This window comes from Ciconia boyciana, chromosome 35 (genome assembly GCF_034638445.1).
Source record: "Ciconia boyciana chromosome 35, ASM3463844v1, whole genome shotgun sequence".
NCBI lineage: Eukaryota > Metazoa > Chordata > Aves > Ciconiiformes > Ciconiidae > Ciconia > Ciconia boyciana.
Genome location: NC_132968.1, coordinates 163,582 through 176,066, shown reverse-complemented (window position 1 = coordinate 176,066; position 12,485 = coordinate 163,582). Strand labels below are relative to the sequence as shown.

The 12,485-nt window shown below is 53.6% G+C and overlaps 1 non-coding gene across 1 annotated transcript; it reads left to right on the top strand.

The window, feature by feature from the left end:
- Window positions 1-10,965: 10,965 nt before the first annotated feature.
- Window positions 10,966-11,037, top strand: TRNAA-CGC (transfer RNA alanine (anticodon CGC)). The gene has a single exon. It is a non-coding gene; the product is annotated as a tRNA-Ala (tRNA).
- Window positions 11,038-12,485: the final 1,448 nt, after the last annotated feature.

Sequence of the window (12,485 nt, the reverse complement as noted above, 5' to 3'; positions counted from 1 at the left end):
TCTGCTGACAAAGATCTGCAGACCTTGGTGAACAGTAGGTCAGCCTGGATTCAGCAGTGAGTCCTGACAGCACGGAAGGCTAACAGCACTTGGTGTTGTATCAACAGGAGAGTAGGCAATAGACAGGCTCATTAGACCAGCACTCATCCGATCACATCTGGAATACTGCACCCAGCACCCCACCACCCTGTACAAGACAGACACATAGAAGCTTTCATGAACTCAGCAGAGACCACTAGATGGTCAGGGGCATAGTGCACCTGAGCTGTGAGGACAAGCTGAGGCAAGTGGCTCTTGTTTAGCTTGATGAAGAGGCAGCTTGAAGAGAATGTACCAGCAGCCTTCCAGAACCTAAGAGGAGGTTACTGAAAAGGCAGAGCTGCTGGGCTCTTTACAGAGGTGCATGGCAGAAAGACAAAAGACATGGTCATAACCTGAAAGAGGGGAGATGCTGACCTGGAACAGGAAGAACATTGACCGTGAGGACAGACAGACCTTGGACCAGGTTGCCCAGGCAGGCTATGGAATGTCCATGCTTTGAGGTTTTCAAGAACCCACTGGACACAGCACTCACCACCAAGTCTGACTTCACTGGATACCATGCTCTAGGCAGTTGCTTACCCCAGATGACGTCCCAGGGTCCCTCTCTCCCTTTGCATTCAGTGGAGAGACCAGGAGTCTACGTGTCATGAGGTGCAAGTCAACAGAGCTGAGAGGTATCATGGCCTCTTGCTCCCCTTGCCCTAAAGCCAGAGCAAAGGAGAACCCTGTGCAGCATTCCTTTAAGAGGGTGGAATCCTAACTGGCAGTCTAGATCAGTAGCTGAGCTCCCTTTAGCCCCCAGCAAGTTAGGCACCTTTGCCCCTGGGAGAGGTTTGGCTTTCCTCTCTCCTCAACGGGCAGAGCCTGGCACCCCTGAGGGTGATTCATCCTGTCCCACATTGCCAGTCTCCTCAGCTTGGAGGAAATGCCTCCTTTCTCCCCACTGGCCATTCCTGGAGTCTGGAAGGAGAAGCTGTGACACAAATCTCATTGGAGTTCTGCTCCATGAGTGTGAAGAGCTCATGGCTCATTCCTCTGGCTCATTTCCCCTCTTCCTAAGAGCACAGAGGTCCACAGGAGGGTAGCTCAGGGCTTCCATCCCCACAGGGCTTCAGTTGCGCAATGCTCACTTTCTGCGACACAAAGAGAACTCTGAGCTGCAGCAGGAACCTTCAGGAGACTCTTCTCTAAACCCAGCAGGCACTGCAGAGCTGGTGACATTCAGGTGCTGCTGAAGACTCACAGAAGGAGATGCTGACAGTGTGTGAGGGCAGAGCAATGGCTGAGTCACGGGTCAGGGGCTGCAGCAGACTTGGAAAGGGGAGGATGGAATGGGGAAGAGGCAGAGGATGGCACCCAGCCCTTGCCTTTCATCCTCCATTTCCCTCCAAGGAAAGGTTATCACATCATGCTGGGGATTACAGGTAGGTGCTGGATTTGCTGAGGCAGGTGGGCTTAACGTGCCAGTGGCTCTTTGCACAGTGGCAACTATGAAGCGAGACCATGTGGCTTGGTACAGTCCTGTCCTGCATGTCTTCTCATTCCAGCTCACTCTTTCCTCTAGAGACCCTCCCTGTGTCCTTGACACTGCTGAACAGAGATACCGGCAGCGTGGTTGTCACTACAGTCAGAGCTGTGGGGCATAAGCTAGTGGGCACTCACACACCTCAGTGGACGTGAAGAGGTTGGGGCAGAGTGTATGGGGCCAGTGTGCCAATACATGTCCCTTATTTTCTCAGCTCTCTGAATCTCTCTCTGTCCCTTTCTCCATCTTCTTGTATCGTAGGGATCAATCTCAATGCCCCAGCTATCTCACAGTTGTCTCTCAGCCATCAACGTGGCATGTGATTTGCAGAGAGCAGTGAATCTGAGGCACCCTGCCCATGGAAGCACCTTCAGGAACAAGGCATCCCAGTGTAGGTTGGGTGGATCACTCAGTAAAAGGGCTCCTCCATCCCAGGAACTCTCTGGGCTGCCTAGGTGCCTGCCTTGGCCATCTCCATGTCGCTATAAAAGGTATCCAGTTTGAGACAGGGAATCATCGGGACAGTGTTTTGTCTGAGCCGACCGTTATTAATACCCAAAGAGGAGGCGTGGGCAAAGTGCTCTCTCTTTCAGCCACAGATGTTCCTTGGGCAGGCAAGCAGGCATGTATCAGGCATTTACTGGAAACCTGTGCTTGATCATGATCCTGCCCTGCCTCAGCCCCCACTCCCCTCGGGACACAACTCTGTCTTCATTGCAGTGCTGAATAGGGAGCCCTGAGAACTCAGATGGGAATACTGAGGTCCAGGTGCTGTGCTGCTGCAGGGAGGCAGCCCAAATGCATTCAGAAACTGAAGGAGAGGAGGAAAAGATGTTCAGCCAGCGGTCATCACCCCTGTCCTTTTCGCCTCCTCCTCATGCAACATCGCCTTTCCTCATCTGGCTTAGACAGCTCAGGTAGCTCTTCTCTGGAATTCACTTTTCCCTGCCCTTCTCTCCCAAGTTCACATCAGCTTGTAAGTCTCCTGTCTAACAGACCCTTTGCAGTGCCTTCAACTACCAAGCTAGTAACTCCTGGCCACTCTTGCTCAGTGGAAAGAGATGCACTGTCCAGGGACAGAACAGGCTCATCAGAAAGCAAATGCTTCAGGGAGTTGAGACCACTAATCCTGTTTCATGTCCATTCTTCCTCAGTGTGAAGAAAGAGTCTATGGCACGATGCGTTCCCCTAAAGGCTTTTTAGCATGATGGGGCTTTCCTGTCTGGCCCATCTTTCTGGTGCTTGAAAGCAGGACTTGGCTAACACCTATGCCAGGTACTACTGGGAAGAACTTCATTCATCATAATCTAATGTGAGCAAATGAACCTTCTCTTTCATTCCACAGAAATAGGCACCTCATTGTGGCAACTCATCTTTCTAATCAGAGGAGGTTCTTGTAAGAAGAGTACTTTGGCCCTCTCAAAGAACCTGTTCCTGCCCTTTCACGAGGAATGCAGCCCCTAAACCAAGTGTGAATTCAGGCAGATGAGGGAAAACCTCCATGTTGTCTCTGGCAGTCACTGCTTCCCAGTTCCTTTTTGCAACAAACACAGAAGCGCATGCCCTGCCTCAGGTTGCCAACTTACATTGGCAACTTACATTGGCTTACATTGCAACTACTGAGTGAACAGGCATTGCCCAGAGTGGCTATCACAGATGCAAACTGCTATGTTGCAGCTATTGAGATTTAGGCAGATTCATGTTGGCGGGTTGTTTGTAGGCTGTTTTGTGTTGCTTTTTCTCCTTTTTTAGATACTGATCGTCTTAGGGAAATCACCCAAGCACCTGAAGGATTGTTGAAGGTTTACTGCTAGAAGCCCCAGCCAATTTGCATCTCAACAAATGAGATGCCAGAGGCCAAGGAGAGGATGGTTTGGGCACTGTCCTGGGATGTGGGAAACGGAAACGTGCTCCCCTCTCCCTGACACCTTGCCCCCAGTGAGGGCTGTGAGGAACTCTGCCAACTAGAGATCCTCTGAAGTCACAGGGGTGTCAGGTAACTTACATCTAACTGCAGCCAATGTGGTCCTGACAGCTCAGCATTTGAGTTTCCATTTGAGTCCAAGTCATTCCAATTCACACTTCCTCCAGCTTCACTCTGACACTGGCTGTTGTGTAACACAAGTGTCCTGGCTCTCCAGGCAGCATGGGCAAAAGCTTCATACCTGAACTGGAACTTTTCCCTTGGCTGGAAAAGTGAATGCAGCAGGCTCGAGCCAAGAGGCCCAAGGAACAAAACTTCCCATAGGGCCAACTACTGAAAACATCCCATAGGCTGTGGGACTTCACTGACAGAGAATTTGTGAGTCTAGACAATACAGCTTCCTCTAGTTTCCCCTCTCTCTTGGCTCACGGCATTTATGTATTGAATCTGCTTTGCCACTTGGAAACTGTGTCTTTGAAAAACTAGCTCAGAATATATTTTAATTTCTTTCTTAGCCCAAAGGAATATGCAGCACTGAAGTGTGTTTCCATATGTGGAGCAGCTTTGCACAATGTCTGCTCAAAGAGGAGAAATATGTCAGCGTGCAATTGGAAAGGGGTGAAGGTGTGGGGGATTAATGTGTTGCTTCAGACGATATTTGGTATGCATACAATACAAAAAGGTTGTGAAGGTGAATGAGCATGAAAGAAAGAGGAAAACTGCCCATCCAATGGAGCTCTGCAGACGGAGGATGGAGCCGTACATAGCATGAGGTGATACAAGTGGGATCAGCATGAAGAGAAGGCTTTTGTAGGGAAGGCGTTGCAAGGAGTGCCTTGACTTCACCCAGCTAAAAAACAGAGATTGGGCGGTGTGCTGAAGTGCCGGGCAGAAGTGCTAAAAGGCTACAAGACCTTCGCTGAGAAAAGGTTGGAGGGATTTGGGTTGCAGAGATTTGAGGTAGTCCTTTCAAGGTGTAAGCAGGCTGAGCTTTGGAGACAAGGAAAAAGAAAGAAGCTCTCAAGGAAATTTTGGCATTAGTTGTACCCTCTCTTCTCCTTGTTATCAGGTGAAGATTACAATATTGTCCTTAAGTCATCTATGCTCCATATCTATTTACCCTCCTTTTTGAGGAGGGGGAGGTGGAAGAGAGGAGTAGTTTCTTTTTGAAGCAAAGGTGGCCAACGGACAGATCCTGGGTTAGTGAGAAGGCACGTGGAGGAGGAGGAGGTGAGGTAGGAGGCAAGAGGAGGCAAGAGCAGAAATCTGGAGGAGGTGTCGGAGGAGGCAAGAGCAGAAATCTGGAGGAGGTGTAGGAGGAGGCATCAGGAGACAATAAGAGGCAAGAGGAGGCAAGAAGAGGAGGAAGCAACAGGATGCAACAGTGGGAGGAAAAAGGAAGAGGAGGCAAGAGGAAAAAAAAGGGAGCACAGGAGGCAACAGGAGGCAAGAAAAGGAGCAGGAGGAGGAGGAGAATGCAACAAGAGGCAAAAGGAGGCTGCAGGAGGAGGAGGAGGCAACAGGAGTCGCCTCTTGTTTCCTTGTCCTCCTTTTGCCTCCTGTTGCCTCCTCCTACTCCTCTTGCCTCATATTGTCTCCTCCTTCTGGTACCTCCTGTTGCTTCCTCCTGCTCCTCCTCCTCCTCAACCCCCTGTCACCTCCTCTTCCTCCTTCTGTTGCCTTCCCTTGCTTCCTCTTGCCTTCTTTTCTGCATCCTGTTCCTGTTGCCTATTGTTGCCCCTTGTTGCATCCTAGGCCTCTTTCTCCTTTTGACTACTCATGCCTCCTGTTGCCTCCTCCTCCTCTCCTCCTCTTCCTCCTCCTTCTCTTCCTCCTCCACCTCCTCCTCCTCCTCCTCCTTCTCTTCTCCTCCTCTTCCTTTTCCCCTTCCTCCTCTTAGGCTTCCTTCTCTTACTGTTGCCTCCTCTTGCCTCTTTTTGCCTCCTCCTCCTTCTCTTCCTCCTCTTCTGGCCTCCTGTTGCCCCACCATCCTCTTGCCTCCTGCTGCCTCCTCCTTCTCCTCCTCTTCTTGCCTTTTCCTCCTCATCATCCTTTTCCTCTTGCTTCCTCTTGCCTCCTCTTTCCTCCCCTTCTTCCTCCTCCTCCTCCCTGCTCTGCCTCCTTTTACCTCCCTCTCTTTCTCCTGCTGTTGCATCCTCTTGCCTCCAGCAGCCTCCTTTTCCTCCTCTTGCTCTTACCTCCTGTTGCTCATTGTTGCCTCCTCCTCTCCTCCTCCTCCTTCTCCTCCACATTCTCCTCCTCATCCTGTTGTCTCCTCTTGCCACCTGCTTTGACCTTTCCTAATTCTCCTCCTCCGCCTCCTCTTTTTCCTCCTCTGCCTATTACCTTCTTTGTCTTCCTCCTCCTTTTGCCTCCTGTTGCTTCCTCCTTCTTTTCCTCCTCTTCTTGCTTCCTTCTCTTGCCTCTACTTGCCTGCTTATTTTCTTGCCTCCTCCTTGTCCTGCTTTCAGCTGAGATAGAGTTAATTTTCTTTATAGTGGCTGGTATGGGGCTATGTTTTGGATTTGTGCTGAGAACAGTGTTGATAATACAGAGATGTTTTAGTGGTTGCTGCACTATTCAAGGACTTTTCAGCTTCCCGTGCTCTGCCAGGTGCAGGAGAAGTTGGGAGGGGACACAGCCAGGACAGTTGATCCAAACTGACCAAAGGGCTATTCCATACCACATGACATCATGCTCAGTATATAAAGCTGGGGAAGAAGAAGGAAGCGGGGGACATTCGGAGTGATGGCGTTTGTCTTCCCAAGTAACCACTATGCGTGATGGAGCCTGCTTTCCTGGAGATGGCTGAACACCTGCCTGCCCATGGGAAGGAGTGAAGGAATTCCTTGCTTTGCTTTGCTTGCGTGCGCAGCTTTTGCTTTACCTATTAAACTGCCTTTATTTCAACCCTTGAGTTTTCTTATTTTTGCTCTTCCGATTCTCTCCCCCATCCCACCAGGGGTGAGTGACCGAGCAGCTGCGTGGTGCTTAGTTCCCGGCTGGGGCTAAACCACGACATCCTCCTGTGTCCCCCTGCTACCACCTGTTGCCTCCTCCTTCCCTTCCTTCTCCTCTTCCTATTGCCTCCTCCCTCTCCTTTTGCCTTCTGTTGCCTCCTCTTCCTCCTCTTGCCTCCTGTTTCCTTTTCTTGCCTTCTCTTCTCCTGCTCCTGGTGCCTCCTCTTGCCTCTTCCTCCTCCTCCCCTTGTCTTCTCCTGTTCTCTCCATCTCCTTCTCCTCCTGCTTTTCCCTCCTCCTTTGTCCTCTTGCCACCTCCTCTTCCTCCTGTTGCCCTCTGGTTCCTTTTCCTCCTCCTGTTGCATCTGGGTACCTTCTCTTTTTCCTCCTCCTCCTCTTGCCTCAAGTGGCCGCCTCTTGCCTCCTTTTGCTTCCACCTCCTCCTCTTAACTCCATTTGCCTCCTGTTGCGTCTTCCTCCTGCTCCTCTTTCCTCCTCTTGCATCCTTTACATCCTGTTATGTCCATCTCCTTTTCCCTCCTCTTGCCTCCTTTTGCCCGCTCTTGCCTCTTATTGCCTCATTCTCCATTTGCGTCCCATTGCCTCCTCTTCCTGTTGACTCCTCCTCCTCCTTTGCTTGTGGCCTCCTCTTGCCTCCTCCTCCTCCTGGTGCCTCCTCTTGCCTCCACCTCTTTTTAATCCTGTTGCTTCTGTTGCGTCCTTGTCCTCCTCTTGCCTCCTCCTTCTCCTTCTCCTGCTGCCTCCTGTTGCCTCGCCCTTCTTTTGGAAGAGGCTGAGGTACTGAAGGCCTTCTTCACCTCCTCTTTTACTAGCAAGACCAGCCTTCAGGAATACCAGGTGCCAGAGATGCCAAGTCTGGAGCCAGGCAGACATAGCAGCCCTGCTGGAAGAGGATCAGGTCAGGGAATTCTTACGCAAACTGGACATACAGAAGTCCATGGGCCCTGATGGGATGCACCCATGAGTGCTGAGGGAGCTGGCAGATGTCATTGCGAGGACACTCCCAAGAATCTTTTACCAAGCATTGAGATGGGGGAAGTGCCCGAAGACTGGAAGAAATCAAATGTCACTGCGATTTACAAGAAGGGCAAGAAGGAGGACCTGGGGAACTAGAGGCCAGTCAGCGCCTCCTCGATCCCTGGGAAGGTGATAGAGCAGCTAATCCTGGGAAATATTTCCAGGTAGATTGTACTGGTTTTGGCTGGGACGGAGTTAATTTTCTGCATAGCAGCCCGTATGGTGCACTGTTTGGGATTTGTGACCAACGCAGTGTTGATGATATACCAGTGTTGTAGCTATTTGTGGAAGAGTGCTTTCACAGCATCAAGGCCTTCTCTGTAGCTCCCTCTTCTTCCCCAGCAACTAGGCTGGATCTCTCGAAGAGGGAGGACCAGGGGACGTCTTTTAGCAAGGCAAAGATTTACAGTGTGCATTGGTGTCCATGTCCAGGTTTTGGTAGCGAGGAGGCTGCATGTGTGGCCTCTGTGAGAGAAGACCAAAGGCTGCCTCCATGCCAGACAGGGCTGGGTCCAGCCAGCTCCAAAATGGACCCACCGCTGGCCAAAACTGAGCCCAGCAACAAAGCTGGTGGAACTTGTGTGAAAATGCATTTAAGAAGGGGCACAACTGCTGGATTGGGATAGGAGTCAGGGGAAAAAAAAATGTGATAAACAGCCCTGCAAACACCATGGTCGGTGAAGAAGGAGGAGGAGGAGGTGCTCCAGGCACCAGAGCAGATATTCCCCTGCAGCCCAAGGAGAATACCACAGCACAGCAGGTATTTTCCTGCAGCCTATGGAGAAGACCATGGTGGTCAATGTAAGCCCTGCAGTCCGTGGAGGATACAATGCTGGAGAAGTTGGGTAATTCCTGAAAGAACTGTGGCCTGTGGAGAGCCCAGAGTGGAGCAGGCTCATCTTGAAGGACTGTAGCCTGTAGGAGGGACCCCATGGGAAAAGTGTGAGAAGGAAGGAGCAGCAGGCAAGAAGTGTTCTGGACTGACCACAACCCCCATTCCCCATGGCCTAGCGCTGCTCAGAGGGGAGGAGGTAGAAGAGTTGGGAATAAAGGAGTGAAGTTGAGCTGGGGAAAAAAGGGTGGGGAGGAGGCCTTCCATGGGGAAGGAGATAAGGTCTTCCAACAGCCCCATACTTCTTCCACCCTCAGCCTTTGCCGTTACACGTGTCTGGCCGGCGCACCTGCTTGACCACTGTCATGTTTCTACTAAAGTCCCACACACATTTTGGCACGCCCAGTGTAAGCTGGCCTCCACCCAAATCTGGAGCCCACCTGGCCATGGAGGCAGGGAGAGGACGGGTCCCTCTGCCCAGGGCTGAGAATGGCTCTTCCCTGGGAACCTCCCCGAGGAATGCTCCTCACGTGTGTCAGCCTGTGGCCTGGCAGGGGTGGAATTGGGACAAGGGCTGAAGCAGCTCAGCTGGCAGAGCATTAGACTGAAGATCTAAAGGTCCCTGGTTCAGCCCTGGGCTTCTGCAGTCGTTTCCTCCCTTAGTCTTTTGCAGAGCCATCCTGCCTTCTTCCAGCCTACCCTGGCCCTCCTTGCTCCTTCACCTCTTGCCAGGGCAGTGCCCCTGCACTGTAGCTGCAGATCTGCGGGTTGGAAGGAGCCTTCCTCTTGCTCCACAAGTCCCCAGCCTTCCCCTCAACAGGACTCTCCATTCAGTGCTTCTTTGAGGTGGTCTCCATCTGTCCCTCCTTCCCTGCTCCACAGCAATTGGGACCTTTCCTTTTTGGGGTCTCTGCAAAGACCTTGTCTCTCTCCTCTTTGTCATTCTTGATGGTGCACAGACTGCTCCCAACCTCACACACATCCTTCACCTGGACCTCAGCTTCCAGACCAGAGCATACTGCCCGTGGAGGAGGCCACTGTCCCCCTAGTCCCAGGGAGAGGCACTCCCTGGAGCTGAGGCCTGAATGGCAGCATCCTCCCTCCAGAGGTCTGTCACAGCGAGACCTCTGATGTGCCAAGGTCAGCTGACAAAGCCGTGCCCAAATAGACTCACCCACCAGACTGCACTGTCTAGACCAGCTGCAGCCCCTCACAGCCATCAGTCCCTGCACAGAGGAAGAAAGACCTGCTCATGAGCTCCAACAAGCTGCTGGGCTCCCGTTTTGAAACCTCTTGCTGCTACAGAACCCTGCTCGCCCCTCAGGAACACAGTGACAGCTGTGACCCAGGACATCTCCCTCTGTCTCCAGCCTCAGCCTCTCCCCAGTCAGGCCAAGGAATGGCACATACTGGACTACAGTCGCACAGCAACGTGCATGTTCTAACCCTGTGCAGTTCTGCTGCCTCATCACTGGCTCCTCAGGGATGCACCTCCAGAGAAGTTTGGCTTTTGTTGTGACTGAGCGCAAGTAAGAGGCAGTGAGAGAGAGAGACCTTCCAAGCACAGTTACTGTCTTGTCAGCTTTGAGCATGACCTTGAACATGCTTGGCTGCAGGGGTAGTGCCTGCAGGATTATCACTGCTCCAGAAGAGTCCTTCTAGGCCTTTCTTTAGCAAGAATGGGAGAGTGGTTGCTGAGGATGAGGTTTGGGGCAATGTGTGCAAAGCAGAAGAGGTGAGCAGTCCATCCCCTTAACTCCACTCAAACACTCCAGAAGTTCACAGGGACTGTGGTCTGCTTTTGAAACTTCCAAACCCTCTCTGCCAGGCAGAGGCTCAGCAGGGAAAAATCTATGGCATTGGGCAACACAATTGTCCCAGCTGTGCCACCATGAGGACACCATCCCTGCATGTGGTCAAACCATCAGCCTTTGAGTTAGCAGCTGAACACACTCGCCCACCCTGCCACAGAGACCCCAGCCAGGGCTGTGCCAGGGCACTGCTTTGCTGCCAGGACAGTCATCAGTGCTGAAGGAATGGGAAGGTCCCTGAGCCCAACCCACATGCCCAGCCCCATGGAGATGGAAGCCTGCTCTTCAAGTCACCTCCAGGGATGCTGGGGAACAGAGGGCTGCAGGGGGAGGCCTGTGCCTGGAGAAGGGGGTATAAGATTTCTGCCACCACGTCCCCTCCACAGCATGCCCTGGGATGCCATCGGAGCCTGCGGGCACCTCACCCCAGGCAGGGCATTTCCCTCACCCTGTTGCACTGCTCCTGCTGTGGAGTTGGGGACACATGTGGCACAGAGGGGTGTTGCCCTGGGTGGCAGAGGAGGCTCAGGGGAAGGGGTTTTCTCCTCTCCATCGACCCACCCTGGAGTGGGCCAGAGCGTGGGAGCAGCACCTGCAGCAAGAGCCTCCTTCTGCCCCATTGCCCTACAGAGGCGTTGAAGGGGCAGCACTCTGCAGTGCAGCCCTGTGCCAGGATCAGGCCCCAGCACAGAGGCAGTCCCAGCTTCCCCATCTCAGAAGGGTTCAAGTGCTGTTTTCTGCAGAGGGTCCCTGGGCACGCAGGGGACAACAGGACCGTGCTTGTCATAGACACATCATGGGAGGAGAGTGTCTCTCCTGCTGGCAGGTGTCAAGGGGATGTAGCTCAGTGGCAGAGCGCCTGCTTCGCATGTGGGAGGTCCTGGGTTCAATGCCCAGCATCTCCAGGGGTGCTTTTGCCCTGACTCCTCAGCCTCAGGCAGGTGCGGGCTGAAGCTCAAGCACTGGTCCTCTGCAGGGCTTGGCTGTGAGGTGAGGAGGGCTGTGGGAGGGCTGTGCGCACTGCCTCTGCTGAGCCCCCTCTTGGAGGAGAAGCAGGCAGCTGTGCTGGACCTGAGCTCAGGTCCCTGCCCTGCACCACAGACCCACCCCACCCACCGCCCAGGGACAATGCTTGGCACCAGAGTGTGCCTGTGGGGAGACCTCAGGGAGGGGACAGATGTCACCAGCACCCTAGGAATCATTTCTGTCTGCTCTGAGAGATGTGGTGTGAGGGTGCAGGTCCAGCCCAGGTGTCCTTTGGGACCAAGAACACACTGCCCTGGTGGCTTTCGTGGGGTCAGTGTCTGAGATTGTCCTGTCTCCAGGTGGAGATCCCATACCACGTGGGAAGCACGCCTCTGTGCCAGCAGGTAGGGCTGTCTGAGGTGGATGAGCCTGGGCAGGGCTGTGGGACTCCCAGCTGGAGGAATGCCACTTCTTACCCTGACCCTGTCTCCAGGTCCTTTTCCTTCCACCATCAGCACTGGCTTGAGCAGAGCCTCAGCTCAGGGCCCCTGGAAGTGCTGAGGCCAGGCACAGCCCTGCAGAGGTGGGACTGGTGGGGCCAGTGCCCCCCTCTTGTTCCTGGGGTGTTTGGTGCCTCTGTCAATGCTGTGCTGGTGGGATCAGGGAGGCACAGGCCTGTCCACAGCCGTGCACAGGTGGGGAGGGCCAGATGGTGCCTCGGCTGCTCTGCCAGCAAAATCACCTGCAACCAAACTGGAGTGTGGGACATGGCTTTCACTGCAGGGTGCCCAGCCCCCAGGAACAGTGATCCCAAACTAAGGGCAATGAGCAGCAGCCCTCTCCTGTGGGCTTTCCACAGCCATGCTCTGCCAACCATGGGGCAGCACTGCTGAGAGTTGGGGGTCTCGTTGTGAACCCCCTGCGGCAGGTCCTCAGGAGCTGCAGGAGCAACCACAGATGTGGGGCATGGTGACAATGCTGCTTTGCTGCAGAGAATGGATGCAGCCTGCAGGGCCAGACTGTTCAGGTCCCCAAATGCCATGAAACGGGCTCTCTCTGCTCAGCTGTGCTGCCCCCTCAAGCACAGCCAGGCCTGTGGCTGATCTCCCCAAGGAGGAGGAGGCAAACCCCTGCCAGGTGCCAGAGCAAGGGAGAAATATTACACCTGTGGGAGGGCAGAGCTGGTGGGGAGGTGGCATGGGACAGGCCCTGGGCTCTTCTCCCTGCTCCCCACTTGGGGCACCTTGAGTCTGCGGGTCAGTGGCCAGACTGCCCATAGGCCCCCACCATCCTGTGTTCAGAAGATAACACTCCCCTCTTCTTCTTTACTTCTCTTTTCTACCTCATTTCTCTGAGGTGCAGGGCTGGAGCTTTCTCCCCAGTGGGA